This window comes from Solanum dulcamara, chromosome 5 (genome assembly GCF_947179165.1).
Source record: "Solanum dulcamara chromosome 5, daSolDulc1.2, whole genome shotgun sequence".
NCBI lineage: Eukaryota > Viridiplantae > Streptophyta > Magnoliopsida > Solanales > Solanaceae > Solanum > Solanum dulcamara.
The window spans coordinates 5785622-5792031 of NC_077241.1; positions in this window are offsets into that span (position 1 = coordinate 5785622).

Genomic DNA, 6410 nt, shown 5'->3' on the forward strand with positions numbered 1-6410 from the left:
CTGGAGTGGTAAGAGTGTGACTATGCTTGGAGAGAGCATCCGCAGTGAAGTTTGCCTCCCTGTATACATGCTTGCAAGAAAAGAAAACAAATAATTCGAAAATATCAACAAGGTCATGAGTTATCCGGTGAAGGCTCCACGGAGGTTTCGTCTGATGATTGATCCATTTAGTGATCAACTCCGAGTCGACTTCTAGGATAACGTGCTAAAAGCCCTGTTGAATGCACCATTTAAGCCCATAAACTGCCGCCTCTAGTTCGGCTTGATTGTTGGTTCTCTCCCATAACGGTATGGCGTAGGCGAAGATGAATCTACCCATATGATCTCTTAAGATGCCACCCCCCCCAATTGCCCCCGGATTACCCAACGCGCTTCCGTCAGTGTTCAGCTTAACGAAACCGAGTTGTGGTTTAGTCCATGAGACTTGGGTGATCTTCATTTCATGAGCACACTTATCTATGTAGGAAATAGTGTGGATCCAGTTCGAAGGACAATGGATATAGGGGTACGCGATTCTAAGTAGATTAGAGATGTCTTTGAAAACGGCAAATTTCACTCTCGCCAGGCTAGAAATCTTTCCCCCGTATTTGCTCGCGCACCTATTCTTCCACAAATTCCAACATATAAATATTGGGGTGGAGTGAAAGATAAGTTTGTGAGCTTCTGTGTGGTACTTGTGAAGCCACCAACTCATAACAAGAGGTTTGAGGGGTGTGGCTTCATGCTTTATCCCTAGGGAGTCAGAGAAGTAGCGCCAAATATTCCTAGCGAAGTGGCCCGTGCTGAAAATGTGCTCTATGGTGTCTGGACCTGGACTGTGGCAGCAATAGCATGGAGTGGAAACCTGACCGAATGCAATGATCTTTTCCTCCGTTGGCAGCTTGCCTCTAAAAGCCCTCCACAGCAAAAAAGAGCATTTAAAGGGGATGTTTTTGTGCCAAGTGTAATGGTCGGAAAGTGTCTTGGTCCTATGTTCCCTCACAAGCTGCCATGCCGAGGAGCATGTGAAGTTCCCATTGGTATTCAGCTTCCAAATGGCCTGGTCCGGTGTGTTTCCTTGCAGTTGAAGTGTGGAAGAAGTGATAAGAGGAACTAGTTGCGCTGGTGCCAATTGATTTAGCATATCGATGTTCCATTGTCCATCTATAAGAAAATCAGCCACCCTAGCATTGCTTGCTCTTCCCAACTCCTGCCTATAGTTGGCTAAGGGTCCGATACCTAGCCAATCGTCCCACCAAAAACAACATGAACCCGAGTGAATCCTCCATTGAATGTGAGGTTCGGCAATGTGTTTGTTGTGCATCATGTGTTTCCACACAAGCGACTGGCCAGAATGGAATTTTTTGATGATGGGGTTGGCTCTCTGACAGTATTTGGCTCTAAGGAACTCACCCCACAACGTTGGTTTAGCTCTAAAGATCCACCATTGCTTTAACTGGAGAGATTTGCACACATCTATAGTTCTCCTTAACCCAATACCTCCTTCGTCATAAGGGTAACAAAGTTTTTTCCATGAAGCCCAATGGTATTTTTTTTTGTTATCCTTCCACCCCCAGAAAAAATCAGCGGTGACTCTCTCAATCTGTTTGAGAGTGGTACGGGGGGGAGTAATGGCCGAAAGAAGGTGAATGGGGAGCGACTGAAGTACGTATTTCACGAGTGTAGCTCTACCGCCGTAGCTGAGGATTTTGGAGTGCCACCCTCTAATTCTGTTGACAACCTTAGAGACCATGTCCGTGTAGTACATGACTCTCTGCCTGCCAATGTACAGAGGGCATCCTAAGTAGGTAATGGGACTATGCTTCTGAGTGAAACCCGTAACCTGTTTCACCGTTTCCACATTGTCTTGGAGCGCACTGGGATGCATCATGAAGTGGCTCTTATTCTTGTTTATAAGCTGCCCCGATGTCTTTTCATACAGAGTCAAGGTCTTCATGATAATTTGAAGAATTTCCCTCCTTCCGGAGGAAAAGATGATAATGTCATCCGCAAAACTCAAATGATTAATCTGTGGGCCTCTTTTCTCCATATGAAAACCACGGTAGAAGTGGTAACAATGAAGACTATTCAACATTCTTGACAGCACCTCCGCTCCCAAAATAAATAAGGCGGGAGAAAGAGGATCACCCTGTTTGAGCCCTCTGGTGGAGTGGAAAAACCATGTCTAGACCCATTAACGATAACAGAGTACCAGTTGTTAGACATGATTCGCCAAATCATATCAATAAAGGTCTCACCGAAGCCCATCCTTCTCAGTACCAGACAAGTATAGGACCAGGAGACTCTATCATATGCTTTGGCCATGTCTAACTTGATAACCACGTTGTCGCCAATAACAGGCTTTCGGATATCGTGGATAATCTCCTGTGCTAGCATGATATTTTCGGAGATGCTTCTTCCTTTTACAAACCCGGACTGATTAGGAGAAATAAGACCGGGGAGAATCGGAGCAAGCCTGAGGCAAATGAGTTTTGATATGATCTTATTGGTGAAGTTACTGAGACTAATGGGTCTATAGTCAGAGAGTGTGTTGGGGTGATATACCTTTGGGAGCAGGATCAAACAGGCATGAGAAAAGAACTTAGGCATAGAATACCCCCCAAAGAAAGAAGTAACCACTGCTAGTAGGTCTTCCGAAATAATCTCCCAACAAGCTTGGAAGAATTTTCCATTCATACCATCCGGACCAGCTGCAGAATTAGGATTCATGGAGAAGACTACCTGTTTCAACTCCTCTATGGTAGGCGTGGCTTGAAGGTTTTCATTCTGAGCATCTGTGATCATTCTAGGAACGTAATTCAAGATGTTCTCCGGAATCGGAGACTCATCGCCTGTAAATATTTTCTGAAAATGATCGCATGCTGCTCTAGCAATGTGTTCGTCGCCTTGAATCCACTCCCCCTCTTCGTTGGTAACCTTGTGAATGAACAGTCTCCTTCTCCTACCACGGATTAGAGCATGGAAATACTTGGTGTTAGCATCTCCATCCTTGAACCAATGTAGCTGACTTTTTTGTTTGAGAATGTTCTCTTCAATTTTAAGAAATCTGATATATTCGGCGTTGAGAGCATGCAATTGCATCTTGTTCTCTTCATTATTGGACACTATCAGATTTTCTTCGGCACTTTTCACCAATTCTTCATATTCCTTAACCTTGGCAAAAATGTCGCCGAATTCCACTCGCGACCATTTGCTAAGGGTGGAGGAAAGTCTTTTCATTTTATGGTGGAAGGACAACATTGGATTCCCTGTCATGGGTCTGCTCCAGCAGGACTCTACTGTTTTGAGAAAAGTAGGGTTATCCACCCAACAATTCAAGAATTTAAAATATTTAATCGCGGAATCCTGCCTAGCATTCATCTCTATTAGTAAAGGGTTATGGTCAGAACCAGTAGAGGGAAGATGGGTAATTGAAGTGTGAGGCATAACGGCTAACCAATTATCGGACACCATAGCTCTATCGAGTCGCTTCCAAATTCTTTTATGCATATCTCGTTGATTACACCAAGTGTAGTCTGAGCCATGATACCCTAAATCTGTAAGGCCGCAAGCTTCAATAACGCTGATAAACTCGAAGCTTTTTCGCATGTTATAAGGGATTCCACCTAGTTTCTCATTAGTGGAGGTAATGACATTGAAGTCTCCAACTGTGCACCAAGGAAGGTTAGTGGGAGCGTGGTGAAGGAGCCTATCCCAGAGCGGCCTTCTAAGAGTATCTTTGCATTTTCCATAAACAAATGTCATAAGAAATGCATTTTGATGCTCTACATGTTTCACCTCGCAAGTGATCTGTTGGTCGTCAACATCAATAACTTTACAATCGACATCTTGAGTCCAGAAGATCCAAATCTTGCCATTAGGATTACAAGCGGACCCATCCATACCAAGGTTGATTCTAAAGCTTTGTAGATGAGCATTGTTAGAAAAAGGTTCTAGGATGGAAATTATGGACGTTTGATGGATATGTTTGAGAGAGTTTAGTCTATCTATGACTCCTTTGGTATTGATACCTCTTGCATTCCATACAATTGTGTTAATCATTGATGGGATCTAAGGTTGTGGAGCATAGTGTTTGGTCTGCTAATAGAAGCACGAATAGTTGTAAATTTTGAATTGTGATGAATGCCTCTAGGTGATAAGCCTTGCTCACTAGCTAGTTGGTTCATCTCGTCATTCGTGACCATAGTAGTGGTCTTGGATGGAGCAGCTGTTTTAATGGACTGTTCAGTAGTCTCTCCTTCATCCTCAAATTCAACCTCACCTTGAAAGTCTTGGTCATATTCATCCTCCGAATGAATAACACCATATTCATCATCACTAGCAGGAGTTGAAGTTTGAGCCTCATTGTTAGTGCATAGGATGTTGGTGGCATTTTCAGGTTGCATAAAAGGAGCTGGCTGAATATTCAAAGGGGTAAGATTAAGGGGATCTTCACAACCAAAATCTGGACTTCTTATTGGAGTGGTCTGATCTAGGAGAACATACTGTGAGCAAGATGTTGAAACCACCTCACCATTGTTATCTTTTTCACTTGTATGAACAGTGGTTGTAGGGATGGAGGCTGCAACTTCTGGTTGCTTTTCTAGTTTCTTCTTTCTAGCTCTCTTTCTCCTTAGAGTTTTAGAGGTAGCATGCTGATTAGAGTTGCTAGGGGTAGCTGAGAATTTCATATCATTAATGTTGTAAGTGTCTTGTTGTTTGGAGTTTGAATCTTGCACTTGGTGGGAGCAAGGACTAGACACTTGGTCACTTAGGATTGTGCTGAAACTGCAGCCAGTAGCTTGGTCATTTTCAGCCCTCTCAATATGACCAAAACTTTGCCTTTGGTGCTGAAATGATGCAAGTGTAGGAGCCATAGCTTGCACATTTTTTTCTTTCAAACTAGGGGCTGAACTAGCACCCAAAACCTGCAAATTTTCCTCCAAATCTGCAGTTGAGGCATGCCCCAAAACCTGCAGTTTTTGAGACTGCTTGCTCACATTGATTTGTTCGAGGATCTAAATGAGATAGTGAGATTGAATTCCAATCTATCTCATTTTTCAACTGCTTATGTTCTCCCCCAAATGTTGGGTATACTGATTCATCAAAATGACAATCAGCGAATCTTGCCGTAAATAAATCTCCAGTCATAGGTTTCAGATATTTTATAATAGAAGGAGATTCATACCCAACATATATTCTCAACCTTCTTTGGGGACCCATCTTTGTGCGGTGCGGTGGAGCAATTGGGACATATACCGCACAGCCAAATATTCTAAGATGAGATATATTTGGCTCCCTTCCAAAAGCCAATTGTAATGGGGAAAATTCATGATAATTTGTTGGCCTTATGCGCACAAGTGCTGCTGCATGCAAAATAGCATGCCCCCATACTGAAATAGAAAGTTTTGTCCTCATTAGCAATGGTCTAGCTATCAATTGGAGGCGTTTAATCAATAATTCTGCTAGACCATTTTGAGTATGGACATGAGCGATCGGATGCTCAACTTTTATTCCAACCGACATACAATAATCATTAAATGATTGAGATGTAAATTCACCAGCATTATCAAGACGAATTGTCTTTATTGCATAATCTGGAAATTGTGATCTTAACCTTATAATTTGAGTTAACAATCTCGCAAAAGCCATGTTGCGAGTTGATAATAAGCACACATGTGACCATCTTGTAAAATGCATCTATCAAGACCATATAATATTTAAATGGTCCACATGAAGGGTGAATTGGCCCACATTTATCACCTTGTATACGTTTCAGAAACGCAGGGGATTCAATCCCAACCTTAGTTGCTGATGGTTTGATAATTAGTTTTCCTTGAGAACAAGCAACACAAGAGAATTCCTTAGATTGAAGAATTTTCTAATTCTTCAAAGTGTGTCCATATGAATTCTCAATAATTCTGCGCATTATATTATAACCGGGATGACCCAACCGATCATGCCAAATGATAAAATCATTAAAATTAGTAAACCATTTGTTTACAATGGCATGTGATTCAACAGTACCAATATTTGTATGGTACAACCCAGAAGAAAGTGCAGGTAATTTTTCGTGCATAATTTTCTTCTCCATATTTATTGTAGTAATATAAAGGTATTCAACTTTTCTTTCATTTGCAGTCTCAATATAATAATCATTTTGGCGAATAACCTTGAAACTTAACAAGTTTCTTTGAGACTTACTACAATACAATGCATTATCAATTATCAATATTGTTCCTCCAGGTAGTAATAAGGCCGCTTTTCCAGAACCTTCAATCAATTTTGTACTACCAGATATTGTATTGACAAAGACCTTTTTCATAATTAAATGACAGAAATATTTCTTTTCTTTTAATATTGTATGAGTTGTGGCACTATCCAAAAGGCACATATCTCTATTACTCATCTTGGATCCAATTGAAGACTGA